The 18,753-nt window shown below is 48.8% G+C and overlaps 1 protein-coding gene across 1 annotated transcript in view; it reads right to left on the reverse strand.

Annotated features, from left to right (window-relative positions):
* The window catches only part of asic1b (acid-sensing (proton-gated) ion channel 1b), a 928,708-nt gene that overhangs the window by 489,909 nt on the left and 420,046 nt on the right, over nt 1-18,753 (reverse strand). The gene's annotated exons all lie outside the window — the stretch shown is intronic.

Raw genomic sequence — 18,753 nt, forward strand, 5'->3', positions numbered from 1 at the left:
GGAACAGCTTCTTCCCCTCTGCCATCCGATTCCTAAATGGACATTGAACCCAAGAACACTACCTCACTACTTTATTAATTCTGGGGTTTTTGCACTATGGATTTTAACTTAACTATTTAATAGACATATATATATTAATGTAACAGCTTTCTTTCTCTATATTTATTTATCATGTATTTCATTGAACTGCTGCTGTGAAGTTAACAACTTTCACGGCATATGCTGGTGATAATAAACCTGATTCTGGTTCTGAAGCTGAGGAAAGTATCTCCAAAGCTTGGGGACTTGGCAACTGAAGACATGAGCAGCGATATTGGAGCAGGGACCGGACAAGGAGCCGGAATGGAAGGTTTGTTACACAGATAGAAAAATAAATGCTGGCTTTAATCTAGTCGGTCGAAATCAAAGTATCTGATGAAACAAAGCCTGCTTGGTTGTCAAGACATCTGCTCTGCAATTGCCTCAGTGTTAGTCCACAAAGACAAAAAAAGAGATTTGAGAGCAATTTACCCACAGGAACTAGTTTTAAAATCAATTAGGATCACTGGAAAGATAGGTATTTATTGCTAGAATCCCATTAACCCTATTCACTGATCCATTACTGTGACTGAAAAGTCTGTAGTTTATTGTTTCATAATGCTTTATTCTGTTAAGGTCTTGGCTGAATTATCTCCTTGCCAGCGATCCATTACCTGCTGGAGGCCCTGTGTCAGCTCAGTATCAGTCACTACGATCAGAGTTTGACTCACAAAGATCCTCTTCAAGGACATCAACAGAGACAGACTTGTGAGGAAAGTTAAACGCATCTCATTCGAGAGAGGCTAAGTTCACTGTGGTGCGGGTAGTGAAGGACCAGGGAGATCTAGCCATTGCTCCATGTTGCTGCTTACAGGTCAGGCAATGGATAGAAGGAGGCATTGGGGAACATACCTCACTTGAAACTACGTTCTTCAACCTTGTATTGCAAGTACACCACCGCAGGTTTCAGCTGAGGGGTCCCACTCCTTCCTGCTAGTTTCTGCACTATGTTGAACGTACTCCTAACGCATGCATGCACTCAAACTCATTCCGTTGGCTGGGCACTCCAATACACACAGCCAATTATCTGACACAGAACTAATCAATAACAGGGCACTCGCAGAAATTAAAGAGAAACTTTGTTCCTTTTGATATTATACCAGCAAAGGCAAAGCTGAAATGGTGGGAACCCATTGGGGTTCCACTACAGCGAAAGACAGATTAGCACCACAGCACAGTGGGGAAGGTAATGAAACATACAGTACTCTGCAGGGAATACACTTGTGTTTGTACAAGGCAGATTTTGCTAATTACAATCTTTGGCTCAATCTACCATGTAAACTGATGTGTCTTTAACTGTACAGTAGGTTAGTGCATGGCTGATCAATTACCAGGCTAGCATTAGCAATGTTGAGATGGGTGTATGGGCTACACAGATGCGTGCACAAACACACAAAGCTGTTGGATGAGCCAGCAGGAAGTGATTACTGAAGGCCAGCCAATACACTCCGTCAAGGGTCGCTACTCCCCCGAACAGAAGGCTTTTGCCAAACATACGTGCCAGAAGTTGTCAGTGGATGCAATTATTCTCTTTGGCTAGAGCTCACTCCCCTCTGTTGCATTTTAAAGTACACTAATTTTTCAAGAGCTAAGGATATTTTCAACCGCACTTGAGAAGTAGGGGTGGGCCGCCTGAACACCTTCTGCTGAACGTGTTCCCACAGTTGTTAAGCAAGGAACTCAAGAATTTAACCTGTGAAAATGAAGGAATAGACATCTGTTGATGTGCTTCCAAGTGAGAATGGGGACCTGGAGGGGGACGGGCAGATGGTGGTGCTCCCCTTCTCCTTCTTGGCGGCAGAGGATGCAGGTTTGGTTGGTGAAGGGATAGGAAGTGTTGAGGAAGCAGGGAATCTGCAGAAGGACTTGGACATTTTAGGAGAATGGGCAAAGAAGTGGCAGATGGAATACAGTGCAGAGAAGTGTATGGTCATGCACTTTGGTGGAAGGAATAAAGTTGTAGGCTATCTCCTAAATCGGGACAGAATTCAAAAAATCAGAGGTGCAAAGGAACTTGGGAGTCCTTGTGCAGGATTCCCTAAAGGTTAACTTGCAGGTTGAGTTAGTGGTAAGGAAGGCAAATGCAATGTTAGCATTCATTTGGAGCGGACTAGAATATAAAAGCAAGGATGTAATATTGAGGCCTTATAAGGCATTGGTCAGACCACATTTGCAGCATCGTGAACAGTTTTGGGCCCCATTAAGAAATGATGTGTTGGCATCGGACAGGGTCCAGAACAGGCTCATGAGAATGATGCCAGGAATGAAGGGTTAACATATGAGGAGCATTTGATGAATCTGGGCCTATACTTATTGGAGTTTTGAAGAATGAGGAGGGGATCTCATTGAAACCTATTGAATATTGAAAGGCCTGGATGGAGTGGACAGAGAGAGGATGGTTCCATTATTGGGAGAGCCTAGGACCAGAGGGCACAGTCTCAGAACAGAAGAAAGTCCTTTTAGAATAGAGATAAGGAGGAATTTCTTTAGCTAGAGGGTGGTGAATCTGTGGAATTCATTGCCATAGATGTCCGTGGAGGCCAAGTCATTGGGTATATTTAAAGTAGAGGATGATAGGTTCTTGATTAGTAATGGTGACAAAGGTTATGGTGAGAAGGCAGGAGAATGGAGTTGAGGGGAAAATAAATCAGCCGTGATGGAATTGTGGAGCAGACTTGATGGGCTGAATGGCCTAATTCTGCTCCTCTGTCAGTTTGGGAGTTGCAATTATTGCTTTCCGTGCCTTCTGGCACATCCCTTGCCATTTCTTTAGCATTTTTGATGATTTTTATGAGGCCAAGTTGCTAGCTCAACACTCAACCCAGCATGGATGGAAAGTGTGCAGGGAGCCGGCCAGATCTGAATTCAGAAGCAGTCGCCTCGAAGTCAGGTTGGGATGCCACTACACCATCGGCCAGTGGTTTGGGAGTAGCCTGGGTGAATCAATGCAGTGCATTTTGTTGGTCGCATACATTGCAACACCGTGACAGATAGATGGGGTGTTGAACTAGCAGACTGCTTCATCCTAGATGGTGTTGAGCTTCTTGAGAGCTGTTGGAGCTATATCACCCAGGCAAGTGGAAAGTGTCCCATCACACTCCTGACTTGTGCTTTGAAGATGGTGAAAAAGGTAGATTTTCACAGTAGATCTTAGAGTGAGGGTTTTGGTGAGAGAGGGGGCTTCAATGAGGAGAATCTGATATGCTTCAGGGGGACTTAGATAAATACTTGAATGATCAAGGAATTGAGGGTTGAGGGAACTGGCACACAAGAGGAAATAAGGCTATGATCATAATGAATGTTGAGGCAGGCTTGAGGAATGGAGTGGCCAACTCCTGTTCCTATTACCTTATATTCCTCTGTACAAATTATGAGGGTCACAGATAAGATAGGTAAGGAGGCACTTTTCCCCATCACAGAGGTATCTAAAATGAGAGGGCGTATGTTTAGAGTAAGGAGTAGCAGGTTTAGACGGGTACTGAGGAAGAATTTTTCACCCAGAGGTCGGCGGGGGCGGGGATGGTGGTGCGGTGTTGGAATCTGGAACACACTACCTGAGAGAGTGGTGACAGCAGAGGCTCCACAGCATTTGAGATAGAGCTGGGCACTTCAATAGCCAAAGCAGAGGAGGATCCAGACTAAGTGCTGATACGTGGGATTACTTAGGATAGCTAATGCTTAGCATGGGCACAGTGGGCCAACGGGCCTGTTTCTGTGCTCTACGGGTGTCAAGAGGTGAGTTGCTTACAAGGATACACCCAGCCTCTGGCCTGACCTGTAATCATGACATTTATGTGGCTGATCCAGTTGAGTTTCTGGTCAATGGTAAACCACAGGATGTTGATGGTGAAGGACGTGGTTACGCTAATGTGATTGAACGTCAAGAGTAAGTGGTTGAGGAAGGATATACTGGCTTTGGAGGCGGTGCAGAGAAGGTTCACCAGGTTGATTCCAGAGATGAGGGGGTTAGACTATGAGGAGAGATTGAGTTGCCTGGGACTGTACTTGCTGGAATGCAGAAGAATGAGAGGAGATCTTATAGAAACATATAAAATTATGAAAGGATAGATAAGACAGAGGCAGGAAAGTTGTTTCCACTGGTAGGTGAGACTAGAACTAGGGGGACATAGCCTCAGGATTAGGAGGAGTAGATTTAGGACGGAGATGAGGAGGAACTGCTTTTCCCAGAGAGTGGTGAATCTATGGAATTCTCTGCCCAATGAAGCAGTGGAGGCTACCTCAGTAAATATATTTAAGACAAGGTTGGATAGATTTCTGCATAGTAGGGGAATTAAGGGTTGTGTGGAAAAGGCAGGCAGGTGGAGACGAGTCCATGGCCAGATCAGCCATGATCTTATTGAATGGCGGAGCAGGCTCGACAGGCCAGATGGCCTACTCTTGCTCCTGTTTCTTTTGTTCTTGTGTTCTCTCTCGTTGGGATGGTTATTGCTGGCACTTTTATGTCATGATTGTTACTTGCCACTTCTCAGCCAATATCTGAATGTTGTCTTGGACCTTTTGTATGCAGGCATGGTCTGCTTCATTTGCTAAGGAGCTGTGAACACCAGACTTCTGACAGTATGATAAAAGGAAAGTCAGTGATGAAGCAGCTGTAGATGGTTGAGCCCAGGACACTGAGGGAGGGGAAGAGGGGAAGATGGGGAGAGGGGAAGAAGGGAAGATGGGGAGAGGGGGAGATGGGAAGGTGGGGAGAGGGGGAGATGGGGAAGAGAGGGGGAGACAGGGGAGAGAGAGGGGAGAGAGGGGGGAGAGAGAGGGGAGAGAGGGGGAGAGCGAGGCGAGAGAGGGGGAGAGAGAGGGAGAGAGGGAGAGAGAGGGGGATAGAGAGAGGGAGAGAGGGGGAGAGAGGGGGAGAGGGAGAAAGACATGAGAGTGAGGGAACATATTGAGGAGTGAAGAGGATGAGTGTGATCGGAACTGTACACGTGCAGGGTGGGGTAAAGAGGAAGGCATGCAGTGAGGGAGAGAGCAAGGTAGGGAGAATAAAGAGAGTGAGTATGGGAGACAGTGAGAGAGGCACTGAGGGGAGAGTAGTGAGAGGAGACTCAGTGAAAACAAATCTGTAGTGCGATTAAAAAGTCTCTTCACATTTTAAGAATGTGTCTGTGTTCACAATGTGCCTGGGCTGAGGGCAGGCCATGTTAATACATGAAAATGGTTCAGATGCAACATTAGGCCACAGGAGCCAGAGAACGTTTTCTGATTCCTGTCACTTCACTGGTACTCAGGCCAGCGTGGGGCGAAAGTCGAATGAACACTCGTACTGACACATGGAGCACAGCGACTGAAATCAATAAAATTCTGTGGGAGTCGTTGGATTCAAAAAGCTCTGATGCTGTTGGAAGCTTTCGGGATGGAAGATTATCAGAGTAATGGTGCACCAGGTGTGCGATGATGACATCAAATATTTTTCACATACAGAACTAGACTCCCAAAGACTAGTCAATTGCAAGTCCCCCTGGGCTGGCTTAGCTCAACAAAGACCAGTTGTCCTTATTGACTGTTGGGATAAACCAATGCAAATATTGACAGGTGTTCATTTAGGAGCAGTGGATTTCAATTGCTTTGATAGCTCTGGCCCTTTGCCAGATTTCGACAGCTGGATTGTGTCAACACTCTGGTCAGTGTTGTACCCCCAGGACCAGGAGCTACAGGAATAAGCCATAAGGCCAGTGTTATCTCTGCACTGTGCAAGTTGCCTTCTGCCTTGCATTACCTCTTGAGGTGACACCTGTCTCAGTTACAGTCTCTGGGTTTGAAACTTGCTCCAGAATCGCTTGTGCCAAATGCTACAGCTGTGTGTGGCACTCTACCTAAATTCAGTTCTGCGAACAGCAAGTTAGTACTCTTCATTCCTCTCCATAGAAGCATTTTGTGTGTGTTGAGCAAAATAGTGAGGTAGTGTTCTCCGTTCAGTGTTGTGATGGTGGAGGGGAAGGGTCTGTTCCGAAAATGTTGTGTGTGTGTGTCTTCAGGCTCCTGTATACCTTCATTGATGGTAACAATAAGAAGAGAGTTTGGACTGGATGATGAGGGTCCTTCATGTTGGATGCCACCTTCTTGAGAAGACCTTTGGAAGACATCTGTGATGGTGAAGAGACGAGTGCCCATGGTGGACAAGCTTACAACCCTCTGCAGCTTTTTCCAATTCTATGCATTGGCGCCTCCATATCAGATGGCGATGCAACCAGTCAAGATATTCTCCATGACGACATCATCGTGACCCTTGCACTTTATTTGTCTCCCTGCACTGCACTGTTGTTGTTCCTGAAATACTATATTGTGCATTCTGTTTTCTTTTACTCTCTCAATGTACTTGTGCATGAAATTATCTGTCTGGATGGATTGCAAAATAAAGAGTTTTCTAATTGTATCATAGTACTTTTGATGATAATAAACCAACATCCAATATGCATTTATTATGTGCTATAAATATACATGCTGACTTAGCATCCACACACTATTCTGGGGTAGGGAAGGCTAAGAGATACTCAACCCCTTGAGTAGAAATTTATCCTCTCCATCCCAAATAGACAATTCTTCATCTGAAACTTTGCCCCTTGTTCGAGAACATGCAGCAAGGAAAGAAAACATTTCAACATCTACCCTGAACTTTGCACACTCCTAATACAAGTGATTCTGCAAATGCTGGAAATCTTGACCAACACACACAAAATGCTGGGGAAACTCAGCAAGACTGGCAGCATCTATGGAGGAGAATGAATAGTTGATGTTTCAGGCGGAGACCCTTCTGGAGCATTTAGATGCAATCTTCTCAACATCCACAGCAAGCAACCTTAAATCAAATTACTTCTTTCAGCCTGGAAAAGAAGTTTGAATTTTGAAGAACTGTTTTCTCAAGTTTGATGGGGAACAATTGTTCTGAGGTGTCATTTTACACATGTGACACAAAACCAGGGGCACATCTTTCTCTTCTGAAGGTGAACAAGTCCTTCTGAGTATTCAGCTTATTTCTATTTCTCGTTCAGCATCATATTTTCTTTTGCCTCATATCTTTGTTGGAGCACATAAATTCTTTTCTAAAAGGAATTATTGTATTGCTGAGAAAAGAGAAAAGTTAAAGGGAATGAAGAGTGAGCGGGTGACACGTGGTGAAAAACAGCCGCAGTCTGTGAGGAGATTGCATATTCTCCCTGTGACCGTGTGGGTTACCTCTCAGTGCTCTGGTTTCCTCCCAGAGTCCAAATACATACCGGTTGATAGGTTAATTGGTCACGTAAACTGGCTCGTGATTAGGCTCTGATTAAATCCAGGGATTACTGGGTGGTGTGGCTCATAGGGCCAGTAGGGGCTATTCCACACTGTATCTCCATAGATAAAAATCTCCAAAATTAAGGCCCAAGAGACTGCAGATGCTGGAATCTGGAACAACAGACAACATGCTGGAGGAACTTGGAGGGTCAGACAGCATCTGTGGAGGACAGGGATTGTCAATGCTTCATGTTGAAGCCCTGCTTCAGGATACGGGGCAGGGTCTTGGACTGAAACGTCGATATCTTCTTTCTCTTCGCAGGTGCTGCCTGGCCCGTGGAGTTCCTCCAGCAGATTGCCTGTTGCTTCAGAACCTCCAAAATATCCAGAGAAAGGATACGCTGCCAATAGAGAGGGTTCAGATGAGGTTTACGGGAATGATCCTGGGAATGACGGGGTTAACCTATGAGGAGCGTTTGATGGCTCTGGGTCTGTACTCACTGGGGTTTAGAAGAATAGGGGATGGGGGGGAATCTCATTGAAACCTATCAAATTGAAAGGCCTAGATAGAGTGGTCGTGGACAGGACGTTTCCCATTGTGGGGGAGTCTCAGCCTCAGTGTAGAAGGATGTCCCTTTAGAAAAGGGATGAGGAGGAATTTCTTCAGCCAGACGGTGGTGAATCTGTCGAACTCATTACCACAGGTGGCTCTGGAGGTCAAGTCATTGGGTCTATATAAAGCGGAAGTTGATAGGCTCTTGAAGTAAGGGTGTCAACGGTTATGGGGTGAAGGCAGGAGAATGGGGTTGTGATGGAAAATAAATAGGCCATGATTGAATGGTGGAGCAGATTCGACAGGCCGAATGGCCTAACTCTGCTCCTATGTCGTGTGGGCTTATGGTCTTAAAACAAGTGTGTTAGGCTTCAAGCAAACTGCCCATACTGCTTGCAGACTGACAACAAAAGCCATTCAATTGCCTGTGGTAAGTATCTGACAGAGGAGGCCATTTAGCCCAAGTAGTCCATGCTAGCTCCCAGCAGACACAATCCTACCTGTCATTTTCTCCCTCTCCCTTTCTCTCTGTACCCCTGCAACATATTCTCTCTTGCACACCTATAAACTCTCCCTTGATTCTTTTTCCACTCACTTACACTGGGTGGGTGGGGCGGGGTGAGTTCACAGTGGCTAATTAACTTGCACGTCTTTGGGATGTGGGCAGAAACACAAACAATTCACAGGGAGGGCGTGCTAACTCCACACAGACAGTGCTGGAGGTCAGGATCGAACCCAGGTCCCCAGAGGCGACGAGGTAGCAGCTCTACCTGCCGCACCACTGCGCTGTCCGTATTAGGCCACTGTAGTGTTACATGAGGTGCCCCACTAACGCAGTTCCTTTCTCGGTGCTGTTGCTCCAGGCTGCAGAAGCTGGCCTACTTATGGGGGCAGCACAAACTATTTTTATTCTGGCAAACATTGCTGTAAATTGGGCCATTGTTAATCCTCAGATATTCGATCATGGAAGGCTAGTGAAAAAAACCTGTGTTTCTGGAACACAGGGGGCAAAGGTCACTTGTGAAAATTGCTGGCAGGCTGTTAAGAGACACAAAAGCCTAACAACGTAATAGGAACATAATCAGAGTCAAATATCAAACCCATGCTTCATCATTAGCGTCTTGGTTATGACAAACCCAGTGCACAAGCCTCTCTGAATTATTCATCAAATCATTAAAAGAAACAGTGCTTAGCTTAAAAAAGAACTCTGAAGCATTACACCAGCACAAATATGATGTTGCATCGACTGTGAATCAGTGGGCAAGAGAAGATGGGCCATGAACTCTCCTGTGGAGGCCAACGTGAGCAGCACTGAGGGAGCAGAACTGGGACAGTACCAAGGCACAAGCAATACGAACCTTTCTCCCCCTTTGGGTTGACGCAGTGTATTCTCTTTCCTCCATACACCCTAATCCATCCATGGGGTTCATAGGGCCAGAGGCATGTGCTTTAAGGCTGTATTGTTAGGGAGCCATCTTGTGTGTGCCTGGGTTACATACCCCCTCACTAATGCGACCACTGCACAGAATAAGTAGGTGACCAGGGCCTTGCGGAGTCGGTATCAGAAGTGGGAGTGAGGAAGGTTGGCAGGTCCTGGGCCAATTGAATGTGGGTGGGAGGTGGTGGAGTAGTGAGGTGGAAGGGATGTTCATTAGTTGGGGGATAGAGCCCAAATGATAAAGGACTGGAACTTTGCTCGAGCACTGCTCTACAAAAGAATGCTTGTTAATTCTATGACATCAGAGTCAGAATCATATCTATTATTTTTATCTTTTTATTGAAATACAGCACGGTATCGGCCCTTCTGGCCCTTCCAGCCATGCTGCCCAGCAATCCCTGATTTAATGCAAGCCTCATCACGGGACAATTTACAATGGCCAATTAACCTACCGACTGGTACGCCTTTGGACAGTGAGAGGAAACCAGAGCACCCAGGGAGAACGTACAAACTCCTTACAGGCAGTGGAGGGAATTGAACCCGGGTCACTGGTACTGTAAAGTGTTGTGCTACACTACACTACTGCGCCACCCCAATTTTTACTGACAATATGAGGTGAAATGTGTTGTCTTGTGGCTACAGTACAAAGACATAAAAATCTATATAATACAAAAGTAAATAATGCAAAAAAGAAATAACAGCCCTCCCACTGCCTGGGAGCAAGATGTGGGAAGTGACATTACCTAACACGTGCCTGATACAGAGACCGGGTCAGATGTGGATGCTCGATTCAAGCTGGGAAGTGCCCAGCCCTTTTTCAAAATGCACCAACAACTCAATCCCCAGTGAAGGGAAACCATGCTGAAATTCTGCAGCCTGAAAGACCTCAGGTAAATTGCACTTAAAAATAACAAATGGACCCTTCTGGCTAATTCTCAGCTGTGAAGCCTCCCTTTAAAGATCGGCCAGCTAGGCAGTGCCTGTTATCTTTTTTACTCTAAGCTTAACCATAAAGATCAGAGGAAGAGTGTTTGCTCTAGTTATATTTTGGAGGTAAAAATCCATGAATGTCTTCTCACTGAGACTTAACAGAGGTAAGGAGAGATACTGCATGAAAGCAGGACCTTTGGCCCACTGAGTCTATGCCAACCATCAACACGAATCCTACGCTAATCCCATTTCACTGCCATCAGCTTCCCCCAGATTCTGCCGCTAACCCACATACTGGAGCAATTTACAGTGGGTGATTAATCCACGTGCCATCGAGATGTGGGAACGAACAGGAGAAGTCCACGTGGTCACAGGCAGAACATGCAAACTCCACACAGCAAGATCCAGAGGTCAGGATTGAACCTGGGTCTTCGGAGGCGCGAGGCAGCAACTTTACACGCTGCACCATAAACCCCTCAGTGCAAGGACCAACACCCACATACCAAACTGAAGCCCACGGCAAGAAACTCTTTTCCCATTTGAAACAAGCCAAATTAGCTATGGCTTTAAAATATATTGAACTGTAAAATTAATTCTGTGGTTTCTGCAAGTCTTCAGTAATACACTGGGTGGACTCTCTGTCAGCCCACCCTGGGGAGGCTTGGGCTCCAATGCAGCAACGTATTCAAGGGAAGGGATTGTGTCGATATCCCAGCCTCGCTCTGCACTAGGAACAGCTCTAATAGAAAGCCCCAAGCAATGTTCTACTGAAGGCAATCAGTCAGTTACCGGGTTCGATCCCTGGCTCGGTTCAAGTGCTGTGTTGTTCCTTTCCATATAAAACGTTGTGACTGATTTTGCAACGTTTTGGAGAGAGGGTGAAGGAAATAAATAAATAAATGCACCATCAACAAAAGGAAATCCTTACACTTTTGCAGCTTCGCATAATGGTCCATTTTCGGCTAAACTCTGACAATAAATTAAGGAACATTTGCTCCTTCAGTGACTTTGTGCATGATATGAAACACCAGCCATACAGTACATGAATATCACACTCATACCTGGAGAGAATTTTTTCACCATTACTTGCAAATTCTCGCGCAGGTTACATGGAAAATTGTACAAAGCACATTATGCTCAAAATCTGATAGGACTCCAGAAAATGGTGGAAACACAGAGATTCACCTCTGCATGCCCGAAATAGAGTTAATTTTTCAGGCCCATGACCCTTCTGAGAGGTCACAGAGTAGAAGAGATGGGCCGAATCATATTGCCCAGAAGTGGTCCGACCTGCAGCTCGATTTGATCCTCTGTGCAACTGGCCCCTGATCCACCACTGGTTTCAGCACTGAGCACAAAGTAGAACAGCAGTAACACACCAAGGAGTGCCTGGATGCTCTCTGCACCCATCCCCTTCACTATACTCAAGGGAGGAATGGAACAAGTTTGCGGGACCTCCTGTATTAACTTGAATGGACTCACAAATGCTAAGGGAAAAGGTAAGCACAAATAAGTGTTTCTTTTACTTTATTTTAATGTGGTTCACTATTTGTACAGATATTTAGTTTGAGTAATTTTTACTTTATAAAATTGTCTGAATGTATTAGAACATGAATGGCATTTTAAAATGGTCCTAAGGCCTTTGCTGGCTGGTGAGCTGTCAGTGCATTTCTGGGACGGAACTTCCATTCTATGCTACCTGAGGCCTAGTCGTTGCATTGTGGGATGCCTCCTGTGTCCCAATGAACACCTTCTTCACCACTCCAATAAAGACATGGGTGGAGGGAGTGCTGCGGGCAAGATCAGCTGCACTGTTTATTAGATGGAAAATTTGTGCTGTCTAGTGGACAAGCCCAGACTCTCCAGAGGCACCTCATTCCATCGCCGACATTCTTCTCTTCTCCCCCCTCTCAAAATCCTACACACGTTCTTGTTTGCAGTGCTGGAATTATTTAATTATTTATTGAGATACAGCCCTTCGAGCACTTCAAGCCATGCCGCCCAGCAATCCCCCGATTTAATCCTAGCCTAATCACAGGACCAATTAACCTACCAACCGGCACGTCTTTGGACTGTGGGAGGAAACCAGAGCACCCAAAGAAAACCCATGCAGTTTTGGGGAGAATGTACAAACTCCTTACAGACAGTGGCGGGTATTGAACCCGGGACGCTGGTACTGTAAAGTGTTGTGCTGACCACTACACTACCACGCCGACCATGTGCCAGGCTTGACTTCTCAAATTCTAACAGATAAACAAAAACACCCAAAAGCCCGCCTGGAAGATTAATCTTATTCCTTCATCAAATCTCCAAAAAATGTCAATTGTGTAGAATCAAAGGTTAGACAAATTTGGGTTGTTTTCTCTGGAGAATGAGGCTGAGGGAAGACCTGACAGAAGTTAATAAAATGATGAGAGGTATACACCAGGTAGGCAGTCAGAGTCTTTTTCCCAGGGTAGAACTGTTTAATACTAGAGCCTGTGCATTTAATGCGAGAGGGGGCAAGTTTAAGGAAGATGTGTGGGCAAGTACAAACATATTTTTACAGGGGTGATGGTGGAAGAAGATACAATAGTGGTAGTGAAGAGGCTTTTTGATGGACTCAGGGAATGAATTGTGGTTTGGATTGTTACTGTAGAGTCACACACCACCCTCTGTTACCCACCACAAACCACCCCACCCACCTCATCCCTCAACCTGACAATCGCACAGATGCTTACGACCACCATTGCCTCCTGCCTCACCTTTTCTCACCTATTCTTTTGAATCCTGCTGCCGTTCTGTACAGGAAGTCTTGGCACTTAAAAAAGATAACGAGTAGAATGAAACAAAATTGAACAACACAAAGAGATGACCATTGAGGGGAGCTTGATTAAACTGATAGGTTTGAAGGTAGGATCGTCTTGAAGGACGAGACAGGCAGAGGGGTGTAGAGTTTATATGACAGCTGGTAAATAGACAGATAAATAGCATTACTATCAGACTACTGTATTCCCTGCTCTTAGAATGGATATCCTAACCACTTCTGACCAAGTTATAACATAAAACATAACAGCACAGTACGGCCCTTCGACCCATGATGTTGTGCCAACCTTTTAACCTTCTCCAAGATCAATCCAACACTTCCTTCCCACATAGCCTCCATTTTTCTATCATCTCTGTGCCAATCTAAGAGTCTCTAAACGTCCCTAATGTATCCACTTCTACCATGACCCCTGACAGGCATTCCACACATCTCTGTGTAAAAAACCTACCTGACGTCCCCCTTATACTTTCCACCAATCACCATATCACTCCCGTACTCAGATCGCTACACTGGCTACCTGTCCATCAGAGGGTTGACTTTAAAATATAACTACTGGTTTATAAGGCACCGAATGTTCTAGGGTCAAAATACATCTCCAATCTCTTGCTGCATTATGAACCTTCCCAAATTCTCAGGTCATCTGGGATGGGTCTGCTTACCTTCCCCAGGGTCAGAACTAAACGTTTTTTTTATTTCAAAATATACTTTATTCAAAAATAAATATATACAATAAACCATTCAATAACTTTTCATCCTTTACATACGTTTCCATTATACTCAGTACATATCCGTATTTATAGCCACCCACGTGGCACTCCAGTAGTTCAGCTTAGCATCTCATTGTTGAGGGGTATACTCCCCGCCCACCGACCCCTCCCACACCCGCTGGTGAAGAAACCTATACCATGGTCCTTCCCCACCGGGCCCTTGCGGTGGCTGCACCGAGTTTCAGTGCGTCCCTCAGCACGTACTCCTGCAGCCGAGAACGTGCCAATCGGCAGCATTCTCCCACGGACATCTCCATGTGCTGGTAGATCATCAAGTTTCGGGCCGACCAAAGAGCGTCTTTCACCGAGTTGATGATCTGCCAGCAGCACCAGATGTTGGTCTCTGTGTGCGTCCCCGGGAACAGCCTGTAGATCAGAGAGTCCTCTGTTACGCAGCTGCTGGGGATAAAATGTGACACTAGCCCATCCATCCTCCTCCACACCCTCTTCGCGAACCCACAGTGTGCAAAGAGGTGGGTCACAGACTCCTCCTCACTGCAGTCCTCCCATGGGCAGCGGGGTGTGGAGACGATGTTCCGGGCATACAGGAGGGATCTGACTGGGAGGGCCCCTCTCACCGCCAGCCAGGTGAGGTCTTGGTGCCTGTTGGTGAGATCTGACGATGAGGCATTTTGCCAGATGAACTGGACGGTCTGCTCAGGGAACCACCCCACTGTGTCCATCACGTCCTTCTCCTGCAGTGCCTGCAGGACATTACGTGCCGACCACTGCCTGATGGCCCTGTGGTCAAAGGCGTTCTCCTGGAAGAACTTTGCTACGTAGGACAGGTATGCCGGTAACGACCAGCTGACTGGGGCGTTGCGCGGGAGTGGGGCCAGACCCATCCTTCGTAGCCAGGGCGACAGGTAGAACCTGGGCACATAGTGGTACTTGGTGCCCACATACCTGGGTTCTACACACAACCTGATGCATCCACTTACGAAGCTGGCCATCAGGGTGAGGGCGACATTGGGGATGTTCTTGCCCCCATTGTCCAGGGACTTGTGCATGACGGTCCGTCTCACCCGCTCCATCTTGGATCCCCAGACGAATCTGAAGACAGCCCGGGTGATTTCCGAGCTGTAAGAGCGGGGGACGGGCCAGACCTGCGCCAAGTACAGCAGCCCTGAGAGCACCTCACACCTGATGACCAGGTTCTTGCCCGTTATCGACAGGGAGCGCCCTCCCCACAGTCCCAGTTTCTGTTTCACCTTGGCAGTCCGCTCCTGCCAGTTCTTGTTGCACGCCTCAGCCCCTCTGAACCAGATCCCCAACACCTTCACGTGGTCAGACCTGATGGTGAAGGGGGCGCTGGATCGGTCGGGCCAGTTGCCGAAGAGCATGGCTTCGCTCTTCGTGCGGTTGACCCTGGCCCCCGACGCTAGCTCGAACTGTTTGCAGGTGCCAATCAACCTGCAAACTGACCTCGGATCAGAGCAGAAGACGGTGACGTCGTCCATGTACAGGGAGGTTTTCACTTGGGTCCCTCCACTGCCTGGCAGCGTCACCCCTCTTATACCCTCATCCCTCCTGATGGCTTCCGCAAAGGGTTCTATGCAGCAGACAAACAAGACAGGGGAGAGAGGACAGCCCTGCCTGACTCCAGACCTGATGGGGAAGCTGTCTGTTTCCCACCCGTTGACCTGCACTGCACTACGGATGTCTGTGTAGAGCAGTCTAATCCAATTCCGGATTCCCTCCCCAAATCCCATTTTGGAGAGCACGTCCGCCATGTATGTGTGCGATATCCTGTCGAAGGCTTTCTCCTGGTCCAAGCTGACCAGGCAGGCGTCCACCCCGCTGTCCTGCACGTAGGCGATGGTGTCCCTCAGCAGCGCGAGGTTGTCTGAGATCTTCCTGCCCGGTACAGCACAGGTTTGGTCCGGGTGGATCACCTGTCCCAGAGCAGACTTGACCCTGTTGGCGATAGCCTTGGACAGGATCTTGTAGTCCACATTCAGGAGAGAGATGGGTCTCCAATTTCTAATGTCCTCCCTTTCCCCCTTCTGCTTGTAGATGAGGGTGATGATGCCCTTCCTCATGGACTCAGACATACTGCCGGCCAGAAGCATAGCGTTGTACACTTCCAGCAGGTCTGGGCCCATCCAGTCCCACAGAGCCGAGTACAACTCAGCCGGTAAGCCGTCGCTTCCGGGAGTCTTACCCGACCCAAAGGAACGGATGGAGCCTGTCAGCTCGTCCAGGGTCAGTGGCTGATCCAGACTCTCCCGCTTGCCGTGTTCTAAGACCTGCGTGATAGACGACAGGAAGTTGCGGGAGGCTGTGGATTCTGTGGCCTTTTCGTCGTACAGACTGGCATAGAAGGATTTGCAGATCCTCAGTATGTCGATCTGCGAGGACGCGACTGAGCCGTCCTCTTCCTTAAGGTTGTGGATCACAGAGCTCCCCCTGTGCACCTTTTGGAAGAAGAAGCGTGAACACGTCTCGTCCTGCTCCACAGTTTGGACCCTTGATCGGAAGATGATCTTGGAGGATTCAGCAGCGAGGTGCTGGGCTTGCCGGCCCTTCACCTCTCGCAATTCCTCCCTGACATCCACCCCCTTCGACTGCAGAAGGAGAAGTTGCTGCAACTCCGTCTGGAGTTTACGCAGTTCCCTCTGCTCCTGCCTTGCCTTCTGGATACCCTTTGCGGATGAAGAACCTCTCGATGTTCTCCTTGGTGGCTTCCCACCAGTGAACCGGGGAATCAAAGAGGGCTTTCAAGGTTCTCCAACCTGTGTACTCCCTCTCTAGTTCCTCGATGTTCTCTGGGGTCAGCAGCTTTACGTTCAGCTTCCAAGTCCCCCTGCCTGCCTTCTGGTCCTCCCGTAAGCGACAGGTGGCTCTCAGAAGGCAGTGGTCAGAGAAGAACACCGGCATGACGTCGGTGGACCTGACTGTGAGGGACTCTGAGAGGAAGAGGAAGTCGATCCGGGAGCGGGCTGAGCCGTCCGATCGTGTCCAGGTGGCTTGTGGCTGTGCTCCACCTGTGGGGGTGCCAAAGGCGTCGCGCAGCTTGGCTGTCTTCACCGTTTCCCTCAGGAGTCTAGAGGTACTGTCCAGCCTGCCGAGTCCTCCAGCCGCATCAATGGTGCAGTTGAAGTCTCCGGCCAGAACGACCGGCTGGGACGTCACCAGCAGCTGTGGGAGCTGCTCGAAGACGGCCAGCCGCTCGCTCCGCACGGGGGAGGCGTACACGTTGATTAGCCGGAGCGGAGTGCCCCGGTATTTGACGTCTGCTACCAGGAGGCGCCCTGCAACCACCTCTTTAACTTGGGTGATTGAGAAGCTGCCTCCCCGGAGCAGAATCCCCAGGCCGGAAGCACAACATTCGTTGCCCCCCGACCACACAGACAAACCTTTTTTCCACCACCGTGACCACCTCCGGTAGTTACGGAGGTGTGGTAGTCCGCACTCCTGGAGGAAGGTCTTTACACTGTCCAGGTACTGGAGCGTGCTGACGCATCGCCCAGTACTCTTCAAACTGCGCACATTCAAGCATGCCAATTTAAGGTCTGCCATCATTGTAAGTCTTTTATTTTGGCTGCTCTCCGTCCTCACCCTTGCCATCCTGAGCCTTCATTCCCACTGCCTTTGTGAAGTTTTCCACCTCCTGTGGGCTCAGGTACTGCTGGTAGTACTCCTCCGTGTGTGGCCGTTCTGGTTCTGGGCCCGGGGGGTTGTTGGCTTCCTGGGCTGCTTCCCCTTCCGGCTGCTGGGTGCCAGCCGTGGCTCTGCTCCCGGATTCCCGGAGCTCTGTGTGTCTGCTGCTCTCCGCCTCCTGTACTTTGGGGGTGGCCAGCAGACTTTCTCCCTCCTCTCTCCTCCTCTCCACCTGTTCTGCCAGCCGCTTCTTCCGCCGGGGCTGCTGGCCTCCCCCAACTCCTTCCTCCTCTGAAGAGGACAGGGTACCAGAGGCTGTGTGGTTCCCTGCCCTTTTCTTGTGTTGCTCTGCCTTCTGTCGCTTGGCCGCCGCCTTTTGGGTCTTTTTGCGTTTCACGACCTTCCATTCAGTTTCCACCTCAGCTCTCCCCTCCTCCATGGACTCCTGCTCGTCGTTTGCCTGGTCCTGGAGGGTCTGCAGTGGGGTGGCAGGTCTTGGGGTGCTTGCACCTTCCTCCCTGGTCTCATCGTCCGTCCTGTCGGGTGCCTTGTCTGCAGCGCCGGCGGGTACGTCCGAAACTGCCTGGGCCCTTTCAGGGCCAGCACCTCCCCTGGTCGCCTGTGCGTAGGTGCCCCCACGCCTCGGGCAGGCTCTGTACAGGTGGCCAGCCTGTCCGCAAAGGTTGCAGGACTTGGCCTGCGTGCAGTCTTTGGTCAGGTGGCCTTCGGTTTTACAGTTCTTGCACATCACCACCCTGCACTGGGCTGCGATGTGCCCTGCCTTGCCGCAGTTTCGGCACACCCTGGGTTGCTCCGCGTACACCATGTACCCTCGGTTCCCTCCGATGGCGAAGACGGAGGGGGGGTGGATGACGCCGCCGTTGGAATCCAACCTCAGCTTCACCTTGACCTGCCGTTTGCTGGTCCAGATTCCCAGCCCGTCCTTCACGTCCGCTGGTATTCCTACGCTCTCCACATACCGAGCGAGGAACGTAAGGACATCTACCACTGGCACGTGCGGGTTGAACATGTGCACCGTGATTGTCCTTTCCTGTTGCGTAGCCGTTGCAAAGAGGGCCTGTGCTTTCAGCGGCGCCTCTGTCCCCTTCAGCTGAAGCTGCTGGTACAGCTTCTGCCACCTTGCAGCCTGTCGGAAAGTGACATCGAAGAAACCTGCGAAGTCCTGGACGCAGTAGATGTCGTCGGGCATAAATCTGCAGCATTCCATCAAGACCTTCCGGATGAAGGTCTCTCGGGTGAAGCCGGTGCCCCCGTTCTGGTCTCGCACTGTCAACCTGACAGTGTTCTTGATACCTGGGCCTCGAGCCGATGCACTGCTCGCTGC

Source organism: Mobula birostris, chromosome X (assembly GCF_030028105.1).
Source record: "Mobula birostris isolate sMobBir1 chromosome X, sMobBir1.hap1, whole genome shotgun sequence".
NCBI classification, from domain to species: domain Eukaryota; kingdom Metazoa; phylum Chordata; class Chondrichthyes; order Myliobatiformes; family Myliobatidae; genus Mobula; species Mobula birostris.